This window comes from Mycteria americana, chromosome 3 (assembly GCF_035582795.1).
Source record: "Mycteria americana isolate JAX WOST 10 ecotype Jacksonville Zoo and Gardens chromosome 3, USCA_MyAme_1.0, whole genome shotgun sequence".
Taxonomy (NCBI): Eukaryota; Metazoa; Chordata; class Aves; order Ciconiiformes; family Ciconiidae; genus Mycteria; species Mycteria americana.
The window spans coordinates 11,185,871-11,199,687 of record NC_134367.1 but is presented as its reverse complement, the minus strand read 5'-3'; the positions used below and the strand labels follow the sequence as shown (position 1 = coordinate 11,199,687).

The 13,817-nt window shown below is 42.0% G+C and overlaps 1 protein-coding gene across 10 annotated transcripts in view; it reads right to left on the bottom strand.

The window, feature by feature from the left end:
- The window catches only part of PUM2 (pumilio RNA binding family member 2), a 77,187-nt gene extending 64,206 nt beyond the window's left edge, over positions 1 to 12,981 (bottom strand). For 7 of the 10 annotated variants that reach the window (XM_075497857.1, XM_075497860.1, XM_075497853.1 and 4 more), the window contains exon 1: positions 6,793 to 6,880. The gene's annotated coding sequence lies outside the window, so the exon portion shown is untranslated. Of the gene's footprint in view, positions 1 to 4,374; positions 4,394 to 6,533; positions 6,632 to 6,792; positions 6,881 to 12,840 lie in introns of those variants that run through there. The other 3 variants (XM_075497855.1, XM_075497854.1, XM_075497856.1) reach the window with 3 other exon arrangements.
- Positions 12,982 to 13,817: the final 836 nt, after the last annotated feature.

Below are 13,817 nucleotides of genomic sequence, written 5' to 3'. Positions count from 1 at the left end.
GAAAAAGGTAAGAGTGAAATGAGAAAAAAATGCCAAAAGAAATTAAAGAATGAGAAGAAACATATGAAGAAAAAACCAAATGCAACAGATATTCCTGCTTTTAAGGTCAGCAAATTTTGTTTATACACATTTGCCTATTAGGAATATTCACATATTCCTATATGTACTACATTTTTTGAAAATACTCCATAAGTCCTTGGGCTTAGGAAGGTGCAAAAAGTTCCTCACAGACTTAAGTGTGGCACACTACAAGAGTCGGGGGGGGGACATTCCTATCTGAAATTCAGAATGAAGTTTCTGAAGAAAAATTAGGAAGCGGTATCAATTAAACATTTGGGGGTAAAAGCTTAAAACTGGATTTTTTTCTTCTAGGTTACTATCTGCAGAAGGAGAAGGTTAAGTTTTGATCTACACTTAACTCTACTACTTCTATTTCACCAGAAGAAATTTTTTTTACCTGTAAGTGTAACATGTAAGATTACATGCAAAATCCATATTACTTCTCATAAAGCCTACCAGAAGCTAGTCTCTTTTCAAATTAAACCAATTGTTTTGCATAAATTCAAACCTAATGATTTGATGGTACTCTGATAAAAAATAGGTACTCACAAAAATATGAAATGCAGTTACATGAATGGTTCAAACTGAACATTTAAAAAATATTTTATGCAGTTTCATGTATAACTGCTTTAACAAAGTCAACTGGAAGTTTTAGAGTTTGGGTTACTACAGGCTTTGAAAAAACTAGGTTAACTCACACATATCTTTCTTAAAGATGTGGATTCAACACAAAACACAGGAACTGTTTCAATGAAAAACAACCAACCAACCTACCCAACAATCTATATGAATGCTATCTCCTGTGGGCCAGTGGTGTTTGCTGGAGTAGCCACTCAACTGCTCACCAGCCTGCCTCTGGAAGAAATACCCAACTGTGGCATCATCCTGAGAACATCCACTGAGGGGTACCTGGACAGTGGAAACACCTGATACTGCAGCTGCAGGGATGGTGTGAGTGAGGAGTGTTTCCACCTGAACTGGGCCCTGATGTTGCTCCAACTACTGTTCCAGCTGGGGCAACCCCTACTCCAACCCTACTGGCTTCCTGACCAATGTCTGCATGCATCATTTCTCTGGTCTCCAGCCAGGCCACTTCATTCATGCCTAGGAGAACACATGGAATGCTCATTACATGTAGAAACCTAAAAAGAAAAAGTCTTGATACCATAAAAGGCTTTTCCACATATCTTTAAATATGTAGTTCTTATAATTAGGATTTTAAAAGTCCAAGCTATACAAGAACAATATTCATTGCCAAAATGTTTATTGATTTAAACTTTAAATTTTAAATACCATTACCAAACTAGGCCTCTAAGATAAACAAATAAGGTACCACAGATATTTTTTTACAAGACAATATATTAATATGGTAGCGTTCCATATATTATAAATGCTTGCCCCCATACTTCCCTGCTAAAAACAATCAAAATACAATTTTCAGTCATAATGGCAGCAGTTTCTTTTACATTATTACTCAGCATGATGTGTAAAACCACTAATTCTGTCATACTGCTATGTCTGATTTTATACATTTGTAGACTATGTAATGAAGTAGCACAGAAAACTAACTTCTCTACCTGAACTACATCTCATTCTTACACACCAGCCTCAGTTTTTCTTTCAAATTTGTTTAGCTATGCAAGATTCTAACACAGTAATTGACATTAAACTTCTCTAACCCACACGATAGTACATTTTGGGGTTTTCACAAAATAAAGATTTCAGGCTCAGATTAAAACGATGTTTGCCAACTCATTTTTGAAGCATTTAAGTCTTGGCTTGAAACAAGTATAAATGACAACAGGAAAAATCTCTCTCCGATATTGACAAAATCCTCTGCACGAAAAAATACATGCCCCTGAACACATACACTTAATGTTCTCCACACATATTCTTAATCTACCATAACTGATGTATTATCAATCTTTTAGTATGTAAATGGACTGTTTAAGGCAAGAGTACTACATACATAAAACCCAAAATATCCCCTACAATCTTAACTAAGTATTTTTGAGAAAGAAAAAAAAAAAACTAATTTTCAAGTCCAAGAAACACCTCACTTTTCATGCTAAACAAGAGTGTTAAGTCCAAACAATAAAAACTGACATATATGGAAAGATATTCAGTCAGAATAGAACACTTAGATCTGAAGATGTAGACAAAAGAAACCACAGTCCTCTAATCCCTTTACACAATTCTACATTTTTAATCTAGCCTTATTGACTACTGAATGTCCAGTCTTCAGGGAGATATATTATATATAGATACATGGTAGGAGGATTTTTTTTATAATCTTGAACAATCTTGGTTTTGTAACACAAGATCTAAAGCTACATTGTCTTATTATTACTGTTACAGTAATTTTACTGTTTTATTTCAGTAATCTTACAGTATTTTACTGTTTTATTACAGTAGTCTTACAGTATTTTTACTGTTACAGTAATAAAAAAAATTTAAAATTAAAAATAAAAAATCAAAAATAATTTGCTTATTGTCAAAATACCCTACTAACATCAGTTCTCCAACTTCTTCAAACTACATGACTAACTCATCATTGTAGTATGCCCAGAACTAAAGTTTAAGCAATACATATCATAATGAGTTTAAGCAATATATATCATAATGGAGACAAACAGCAAGACACTTGAAAAATATGAGTCAAAGCAGACAGACTCTTTATTTTTAGCTCAACTACACAAAGTCATCTCCAGCAAGTCTAGCTTTGTATTTAATCAATATGCACATGTAAAGACTTACGGAACTAAACACGCCAACCCAGCTTTTAAAAATTCACTTTCTCTTTGAAGAGATTTGTGAACAAATTCTATATGAAACTTCAGATCAGCCACACAAATTAAAAATGTATACAACTAGTTCAATACATCACTCGAAATTCTTCCTCGAAATAACATGGACAAAATCTAAGAGCAAAGTTATGAACATAGGTCTGACACAACCCTTATTTTCATTAGGATTTACATGCCAAGAGCTTTATAATGGAAAGAAAGACAACCAGACCTATTACTTGTAACTGAGAGTTTTGCCAATACCTCAATAGCACTCATGAAGCAAGAGGTAACCCACCTTAGAATTGTATGGAAAAATTAAAATTGAAAATAATCAAAATTACAAAATGTACACCAGATTACTTAGTCCAATGTACACAAATATATGTTGTAAAAATCTGCCTGTTAGAAAGGCTGCAGATGTGATATTTAGCACAGCCAGCAGAGGACAGAGGATCATATCACCACTCTAAAGTGTAGTGGAAATAGATGCATATATAGAACAGCTAGCAAAAAAGTCAAATGTGGATTATTACAGAGATACTTTTGCTACATTTCAGAGTTTTACATTTCCTTCTCAACTCCTAAGATGGTCATCATAACCTCTTCAGACATATTTCTTCTACATGTCTACAACTGCTCTTAAATAGCCATGTTTAAAAAAAAAATCTGTTAACCAATAATGAAATATAATCTTTAAAGATACTGCTAGAGATGACATCTGGTCTTTATTTGTAAGCTAAACATTTCACATACCAGCTTGAAAAGCTCTTGCTTACTATTCTAAAAGCCACAGCAGGTATTCTGAGTGGGATTCAAACTAAACCTTGCTATAAAGTTTCAGTATGCAAGCCGTTACTATAAAATAAATTTTATACAACTTGTTTGAAATTACACCCAAGCAGCTAGAACTGAATATGTTTACATGTTCTGTCATTTAAAACTCTTTTCCACTACATGACTGTGAAGTGCCTCCAACTTCATTATTAGAAGCACTACATAACTGGTATTTGTTGTTATAGGAAGAGAAAACAAGATTTTAAACGAAAGACTTCTTGTCCCATTTCTGAGACAAGAGCCTGGGCACTGGCTTTGTGACAACACTGGAATGGTTGCACTGTGTGGAATAATCAAGACAACAGCTATGTTATGGGTGGGGAAAATTCACATTAAATGAAGTAAGCATTTTCAACTAAATTTACTGAAGAGAAGAGAAAGAAGATTGATAATTCTCTCTCACATACCTATACGTATAATACACACAATAAGAATTATTTATAAAGCATGTCTACTCTACAGTTTTATGTTGTTTCCTTCGTAGAGTTTCTATTATAGAAACTTTTTAAAAAGAAAATACAATGTATTAATGCTTGTTTCATAGGAGATTCCCAACACAGAAATTCAACATTCAAGAGAATTTAGGTTTCTTTTTACTGCAACAGACAGTGAATTTTTATATAATTCCACATTCAAAAAGAAGCATGAAGACATACAAGCAGGAATTCAAACCATCTACTGGATTACTTGCCTCTGTGTATAAAAACTTGGTGTAATCATTTTGGGGTTTTAGAAACCACTGTACAAAGAAAAAAAAAGATGAAGTTATCATGGGGAATGCTTTCAGAAAATCCTATATATGATGATTATTCAATGCACACTCACATATCATTAAATCAAGGGGGAAAAAATACCTAAAAGTGAACTACAAAGTGCTGCTGAAAATCAGATCTAGTTCACAGTATTCAACAAGCTCATGTCCTGTTAACATCTGCAATATCTGGCCCAGTGAGAGCACTGCGAAGAAATGCTTCAGAGAGCAAATCTTGAGGAAAAGACGTACATTGAAAGCTTTCAATGTGCACTAGAATCCTACATTAGATTTAATATATACTCCCATAATAAGAGGTATCTTCTCATCAAAAAACAGATGAGTCCAACTTTTTCAGCCAACTGTTTCTCGCACTATTAGCTCAATTATGATACCAGATATGATTACAATTGCCTCAGCACTTTGACAATATCCCTAACATAGGAAAAAAACCCATCAAGTACTACAGAATGATACTATAGGAAAAAAGCACCATTCCCTATTAATGCAGAGAAAGTACTATTCAAATAACATTGAATGGACTTTCCTACATGCAATATCCACATAATAAACTGCAGAATCTGCATTATCAAGCAGTTTCTCACATGCATTTGCCTATTAACCATTCTGCTGGGACAAATTCCAAATTTTCAACACTCTGAACACTTCAGAAAATGGTCAGGTGATTTAGTGCCATTTCTACACATATAACCCAAACTACACCACCACTAAATTATAATTTCCCTTTTTATTTGAGTTTCCTTCTCCCTCCTACCTAACATATTTATATTCGCATTGACACAAATTGAGTTGTAGAGCAGAGAAAGGTAGACAATAATTCTCTCAGCTTCTCAACAAAACTACGACTCCTGTTAACATTTGGTTTTAAACCTAGACATGACTAAATATAACAAAATACTATGTTTTATATGTAAAAATGGTAACATGGGGTAGTAATTATATTTCAAATGCATTCATATCCCACATACCTGAAGAGCTATACCATTAACTTATGGTAACTAAAAGGGCCTGATCTCTCAGTTGAGATGCAACAAAGACTTCAGTAAAAGAGAAACTAAAATAAATCTGAAAGTATTTTGTTAACATGTAGCATATAAGCGATGAGCAATTAGGCGATATAAGTTTTACCAATTCTCATTTGCAATGACCTATATAGCTCATACACAGCTACGTTACTCAGAAAAAAACATCCCCAAATCAGCTGATATAACCTCTTTATCACATCCCATATAAAACATGCTACACATTTTGGTGTTAAGCCATCTTGCTTCAAACAGTAAGCCAGAATAATATAAAGCGTCCCGAGTATATTAATTTTCTCTCAAGGAATTAAGAGTCTGAGGTTATGAAATACACGAAAGAGAACAATGCCAAAAAAAAATCTTTGCACAATGACTGCCAAGGAGATTAAAAACCAAACTGTTAGTTGTGAGCACGATCCACTCAGGGCAGCTGGCATTTTTCTCAACTTTTTGTTATTGTTGTCTGCGCAGCCACGTTTGAAGAAAAATTAAAACCTAACGCTTCATTGTGTGGTATCAACTACCGAAAGCATTTGGCCTTCTCGCTCCACCCTCAGAAAGCAGTCGTTATCCCTAAGAGCACTAAAAAAGAATAATACAAGTTTTCACGCTTTCAGTACGTTTAGACAAAGCCCATTTTATCCAAATTCTGCACGCACGCAATTGCCCGAGGGGTTGCCGGAACGACGCCCCCATGTCCCCCCGCTCCCTCAGCGCCTCACAGCACTTCGCACCGAAGCCTATTGTGACACCCGGCGCTGTGTGTCCGCCGCCACGGGCCTGCCCCAAACTCCAGTCACCCTCACGCGTGTACGCGCCCCAGTACCTCTCCCCACCTGAACCCCCGACCGCCTCCGAGGGCCCGGCCCCCAGGCTTCTCTCAGGCAACAGCTTCGCCCCCCAGACCCCGCTGGGATGGAAGCTGCTCCCCCAAGTCCCCGTCCCCCTCGGCTCGCCAAGAGCACAATGCCTGTCCCCCCTCCCAGCATCGCCGCCCCCCTCACTCCGACGGCGCCGCCGCCGCCTCCGCCTCCCCTCACGGCGCTCCCTCCCCACCTCGGCGCCGCTCCCCGGCGAGCCGGGAGGACACAAAGGCGGCGAGGCGCAGGCGGCCGCCGAGCAGGCCCCGCGCCGCCCGGTGACCTGCCACAACATGGCCCCCTCCCGCCCTCCTTCTCCCCTCCCTCTCCCCTCCCCTCCCTCGGCGCGCAGCCGAGGCCGGAGACAAAAGGGGGCTGGAGGAAGGGGGGCCCGTCCGCCCGCTCCGCCCGCCCGCGGCCTAGCCAGCGCGGTCCCGGCCCCCGAGAATACTCACGGGCTGGCTGGCGGCGCTGCTCGCTGCGATGGAGCCGGAGCGGGCCCTGGGACACCCCTGCCCGCCCGCCGGCCCGCCGCCCTCCTCCTCCTCCTCTCGGCACCTCTCCTTCCTGCCTCCCCTCCCCCCCTTCGGCCGCGAGGGGCTCACAACAACATGGCGGGAGGGCGAGCCCGGCGCGCACGGAGGGAGAGGGACTGCGAGAGCGCGGCAAACCTGCCGCCGCCGCCGCCGCTCGCCCCTGCCGCCGCCACAGCGCCTGCGCGCCCCAGCCCGGGAGGGAGGCAGCGAGGGAGAGGGAGGCGGTGGCCCCCGGCCCCTTCCGCCCCGCACCGCGCATGCGCCGCCGGCCGGCCGGCGCGAGCGCTCCGCTTCCCCCGCCCCTCAGCGCGGCCGCGCCGGGCGGACACCGAGAGAAGGGGCTGTCCCCTTCCCTCCCGCCAAACAAACCGGTCAAAACACGGCTTTTGTGGGGTTCTTCCCTCTTTTCCATTCTTCGCCTTCGGGGAGGGGTGGCGCCGGGAGGTGGTGCCCGCCCGAAGGCCTGGGGTGGCGAGACAAAGGGGAAGGCGAGGCCCGTTTTTAGGGGTACCCGGTGGCTCCTGAGAGCCTCGCTCCCAGCACCCCCGGGGGGGGAGGGTACCTTGTTTTTACAATAAACAGGAACGCATCACCATAGTTATTACTTAACTACTGTGCCGATAGTTGCTGCGTGATGACTTTGGGAAAAAAAGTCAATTATTTCCTGCCCTCGAGAGAGTTAAATACAGGATTTCTGATACAGCTGGGTGGTAAATACGGTACTGGATGCTAGTAAACACTCCTAGTGATGGTTTTTAGTAGCCTCACTCACTACGAGCATAAATTCTACATATTTTAGCAGCCCCTGAAAAAGAGAGGGAGCTCTGCCTGTCGGTGACATTTTAAAATACGGATTTCACAAGAAAATCCACTATTTTGCCTTTTTACCAGTTCTTAAAGGAGTCTGGTTAGAGAGTACTCCATTTCAGGAAACAGCACACAGATGCTGTCCGCAGATCAAGCCTTCAGACAAAACCCAGCTATCAGTCCTGCGGCGGCTGTTCAAAACACTGCTACCGGCCTTTTTTTGCTGTAGGCAGAAAGGAGGCAGGCTCTGCCAGTCCCAGTGACCCGTTCTGGGTACGCAGGGCGAGAGCAGCCGAGTTAGGCTGCAGGAGTGCCATGTACACTGGTGCTGCTGCTGGCAGCAGCCGTTGTGGCGATGAGATGTCTGTGACTACCAACAGCATCCTTAAAAACCGAGATGTCTCGAAGGAAAAAACCCTCACTGTTTTCAGTATTTATAGATGTGGTTAAAAACATGAAAGTTCACAGCTCCTGGTAAAGGTAGAAATGTTTTCCCAAGAAATGAAAATTATTTCTTTGGCTTAATACTAGTCAGCTAAGTACCCAGATGCCTGCAGTCTGCTGCTGCTCGTGTGGCTAATCCCTGTGATCCCCAGTGTCCTGTCCCACTGCCACCTTTGGGCTGTCTCCAGGGAGGCTGCAGGGCTGAAAAGCCAATTCCTTTGCTTACTTGAGGAGAGAAGGCCTCTAAGTCACAGCCTCCAAGTCAGCCCTTCCCTTCATGCAGACCGGCTGGGACTGAAGAAAACCCTGTTACGCCCTTGGCATCCCAAACATGTACAGCAGCTGGTCTACTTACACCAGCTCTCCAGCTCAGACCCTTTTGAGGACCCTATTTGACCTGGATAATTCTGGTCAGTGTTTGTATAAAGCATGAAATGTTCAGGAAGGACTCAAAAAGCATTTGATAAGCATAAGCTTGAATGAATTCTACATCAGTCTGCTTCTCAGTACTGAAAAACCCAACCTGATCACGAAACAGAAAAATGTTCAGGTGCAATCAGTTTGGGATTTGATCTGAGAAATACAATTACTTGGTTATTTTCTAAAGTATTTTTCTAAAAAAAGAAAAACCAAAAAAATCCCACCACCACACACTCAAAATTTAATAATGGCACTGAAGTTTTTGGCTCACACTAAAATAGTTCAAGAAAAGTCTTTCTCTCTCACCTTTGTTCTGAGTGGAAACTTTAAAAGTACTTAATGCTTTAGATAGTTTAACTTGGTATCACCCCATTACAAAATGCTTTTCCTAGCTATTCCTATTTTTAAGGAGGTGTTAACAGCTGACTGGGCTCTGCTTACACTCCAAACGTTTCAGATAAATTCCATTAACACAGTTATGCTTTGTTTTTTCTGTGAATAAGCATCCTCAATGAAAAATACTAAACAAATACACAGTCTACAGTTTGGAAAAGTACCCGAGGATATGGAAAACCTGGATGCTGTTGCCTTCCTCCACAGTCTTCCTATGAGACCTTGGGCAAGTAACTTAATTGAAGAGCTCTCACAGAAATTGAAAGCTGCAGTCCTACCCACCCGCACTCAGCTAGTGTCTAATCCTGAAGATGTCTACATTTTCTAAAGCCACAAACTTTGGGACCTAAAATTCTCTGCGTGAACAGAATTTGTGCTGCTGTGCCACGACATCCACGTCCCCCAGCAGTTTTGACAGACAGTGCTGTTAGATCTAGCAGGGTTGCAAATAATTAACCCCTAATAATTAAAACCAAGGTATTCCTCTGTGGAAATGAAAAAAACCTAGATGTGGTAGACCTTCTCAAAGCACCTCCAGAAAAGATGCAGATACCTACAAAAGGTTGCACTCTTTTAAAAAAGTGTGCAACACCCTTTACTCCCAGGACTGGGGGCACCCAGATTTGATTCCCTTGCTCAAGATTCACAGGTCTGACTTCCTTAGAGAGAGTCCCGAAAATCAGCAGACTCCTTTGGCTGCCCTCTGCTGCAGCTGGGCTGTTCTGCAGGGAAGAATTCAAGATTTTAATCTCGGATCTTCTACTTAATGGCCTTGCTGGCCTTGCAGTCATAGAATCATAGAATGGTTTGGGATGGAAGGGACCTTTAATGATCCTCTAGTCCAACTCCCAAGTCTAACTACTCCCAGTCTAAGCCCCAGTCTAACTACCATCTGACTGCTTAAGAGGAGCAGTCATAAATAGGTGGGCCTCGTTCAGTTCTCTGAAAGAACAGCCGCAGTTAATTACCTACCACCCTCACAGAAGCACAGCACTGCAGCTCAAAAGCAATTAGAGCTATCTGTCCACGTTCCACAGAAGGGCCCTGGAATGGTGGTTTACATCCTTAGCATGTCCCTTGTTACCTACATCTCTGTAAGATACGCTGAGGCGGACGTGTGTTTCATGCATTTAGAGGAACAGATCCCATTCTGAAGTTATTAATTTTCCCACATACTGTGTAGCAAATCTAGGCACCCAATGCACAATTCTGGATTCCACTTTGTCAACAGACGTGCAACTAATTAATTAAAAAATCAATGGGTCTGAAATACTACATTCACAAGACTTGCTGCTAAATGCATTGCTACAGGAATCGGTCGGTATTTCATGTTTTAGGCCAGCAGTGACCGTAACACATAGGAGGGTTTACTGAGATAAGAAGGCCCAGTGGGCCCAGCGTCCCCTTTGGCTAGCCTCTCCCCAGGGCCTCAGAGAAATGTGCTTATAAGCCACAGACTCCTCGTACAGTGACTTTCCCATCTGCACATCCTTTTGCCCCACCATTGCTTCCCAGACACAGCCTTTCCCTGCCATAACCATTCACCATGCTAACTCAGGGTTGACTCTTCTGTTCTATTGCTTTTGGCCACATAACCTGTTCATTAACTCAGCTCCTGCTACATCTCACTGTACCAATACTGTTGCCTGAATTCCTACCACCTTCACAGCCTATTCCTGTCTCAACCCGTTCTCTTGTGATACAGAAACATTTGGCCCACTATACGCAACTGCATCCATTGTCCAATTTTAATGTTTAAAACTACACATCTTTAGGCTTTTTCCCCATGTGTGGGAAGAACTCTTCTGAGTTACATTAGCGTCCTTCAAATTTCCCATTTAATACAAAAACTGGTACAAAAAGGCCTTGTTTCAGTATGATTCCTGTAAACCCATTTGACAACAGCCAGACTCTCAGTGTGCTGAAAAGCCCAGTCTCCTCTATTGCTCAAAATTGTGGTAGTATTTCCATTTGTTTCCCCTACCTGTCTGTGCAACTGTAAGTTTCTTCAAAGAAGACCATCTATTCTGTTGTTGGTTTTTTTTCTTGACTAGCTAGCAACTGGCATAACATACTGAGCTAGTGCAAATGAGAACACTTCAGTTTAGGACCAACAGAAAATTCACAGCTGAATTATAATAAATTTTGTCACTTATTCCATTTTTGGACTTACTCATTACTATACTACTGTTCTAAGATGCGAGGATGCTGACTTGCCATTCAGTTACACGGTCATTGCTCCTGTAGACATGATCAGCTTTTCCAAAGAAGCTGTTCTGCAAGAGGTTTAAAAGAAATGCATGAGAGGAGGTGTCAGCGAATGGAGTGCACAGCCCTGCAACACGTACCTTCATGAACTTGTCCCCAGGAAGAAGTGTCTCTCGTGGAAGTGCTTTCCTGAGTAAGTCTGTGCTAGAACGGCCGAGAAGGTGTCAGCTGAAGACTCATTTCACCGGCAAGACAACTTTTGTCCCTGAGTCATTCACCCCCTCATAATTGGCTGAGGTATAAACAAGCTTCATAAACATACCTCAGAGTCACAGCCACCAGAGACAGTCATTGTAACGCAACAAGAGGAACTAATGGCATCATTTCATGTGCATGAATGTGAATAGCTTTGGAATGGCAAAGCCAGAGATAACGCCAGCTGTTTTTTAGCTTCACATTCACTTTGTTCACAACAGAGTGGCTATCAGTGCTTATCTTAAGAAAAAAGCCTGCAGCGTGTCTCAATAGAAGTATATTTTTCTTTCCAGTGGAGAATTAAGTTCCAGGAACTCTTCACACTGAAAGAAGACTGTGGCTCTTAGAACTGAAGATCACATACCATACTCAGTACAAAAAATGAAACCTTAAAGATGAGCATCAAATTGATTCCCACTCATTTAATACATTAAGCAGCAATGAGTAAACACTCTAATTTCTAAAAAGGGAAAAAAGTTCAAAGATACATCCCAGGCAATGGAAGCGATCACAAGAGCTCTGAATAAGAGGCAGTATTTTTTTTGTACACTTAGAATAAGATAGTTCAACCATATCCGAACAAGGAAAAGTGAGAAGAATGCAGGTGGGTTTTTTTCTGTCCTAAGGAAAAACATTCTAAGAATCCTAAAAGCATATCCGTAAGTTTAATGTTGTTGCAAAAGTCTCACCAACTTAACTTGCATGAACTAGAAATTCTGTGTCTTCAAAAATAAGAAGCCATAGTACAGAGGATAAACTAGAAGAAAGATCTGCAACAGTACTTTGGCTTACATAATTTGTCGTCTAGGTTCATCAACACCCTTCTACCTCTTGCCGTATCGAATACTGATCCTCCCAACTGCAGTAGGTTCTTCTGATACCGCTCTGAAGAAGCAGCCCAACACCAAGTGGACTTTGCTTAGGGTAACATTGGGCATCTGTGGTCACGTCTGGTCTTGTGGTGTAATCACTAGACTATGTATTTTTCTTCTATCTATCTTAACCATACCTGAAGCTCCCCAGAATTTCCTGTTCTTACACAGTGTCAAGAGGGCTGACCACAAGCAACAAGATATGTCTACATGCCTGGACCCATCATTTGAATACCAAAACACTGCACAGACATATTAGCTTGGAGCTAGTTAAGACCCCCGTTCTGATTCACCATTATAGCATGAAGACATCACCACTGGCCCCCATTTCCATGCAGAGAAACCAAACCTTATTCTATGCCAAACATGCCTTCAGAGCAACAAGGCATAGCGCAGTGAATATACAATGCCAGAGATATATTCAGGAAGGGAAATCCTAGCTTGTTTCCTGAGCATAAACAAGACGGTTGAGCACTGTAATACTGAAAAGTAGGTGTCAATGTTGTGCATGTATTGCATAAAGTATTACATAAATAGCGACAGTGTATTCATACATATGTGGACTTACCTATATCTGCAGGTTTTACAGACTTCTGAAGTACCTCTTCTGTTTCCAATGCATCCCTCTTCCTAGGCAGTTAGTCAAACACAGGACAAAACAAAAAATTCGTCGAGCTTAAATAATGTATTTTTTAATACTGCAAAATTCAAGTTCTGTTTCTGAGTCAGCTCTCCCTCCCTTGCAGTACAGGACCCCTGTCTTCAGCTAATCTCCTATCAGGGCCCAACAGCCGTTCGTGCATCCGCACACCCCAGTGCTGGGGTGGGGGCCTAAGGGTGAGCCTGCGTCTGTAGCAGAAAATAGAAAAGGCAGGGCAAGAAGGAAGAGCAGCGCTTTGTTTTCCTTCAGGAGCTGCTGGGGGAGGAACCCACCACCCACCCAGCTATACCTTTGCCATTCCTGTAACACAGAGCAAAGAGCTTTGCAAGTGGGAAGCAGAGATTAGCTGTTCAAACGGGAATAATCAATTCCCATTTCCCTGGCACTGGATAAGTAGGCACCAGACCACACCCTGCAGCCTGCGGCATGCTTTGCCTACTGGCTTGAGCTGGCGCCAGATGGAAATCCAGTTCAGCTGGAAAACTTCTTCTTCCCTCGTAATACATCCTGTTAGTGGACTGCAAAACAGGAAGTTTGTATGTGTAAATATGAGTACCTTTCCATTCATTTTGGCTAAGGGCTAAGAATTAGAAGACAACATCTGTAGATTCATCCAATTTGCATTCAGGAGAACAATACTACTTCAGAGTGATTCTCGGACATCATCATTACGCCATGAATTTATCAGCTGACTGCATCACTGACAAGGGCAATTAGGAAGCTATGATCTGGGACCAGAAAGAGTCCTCCAAGCCTTTAAGCACAGTTCTTTTCTTCATACAATCTCAAGTGAAAATTTACCAAATGGAATTAAAACCTGGTTCCCATCTCCCACACATACTTCCCCTGGAAGGCCAAGAAAAGATGTGTAATCCGTTTTATCC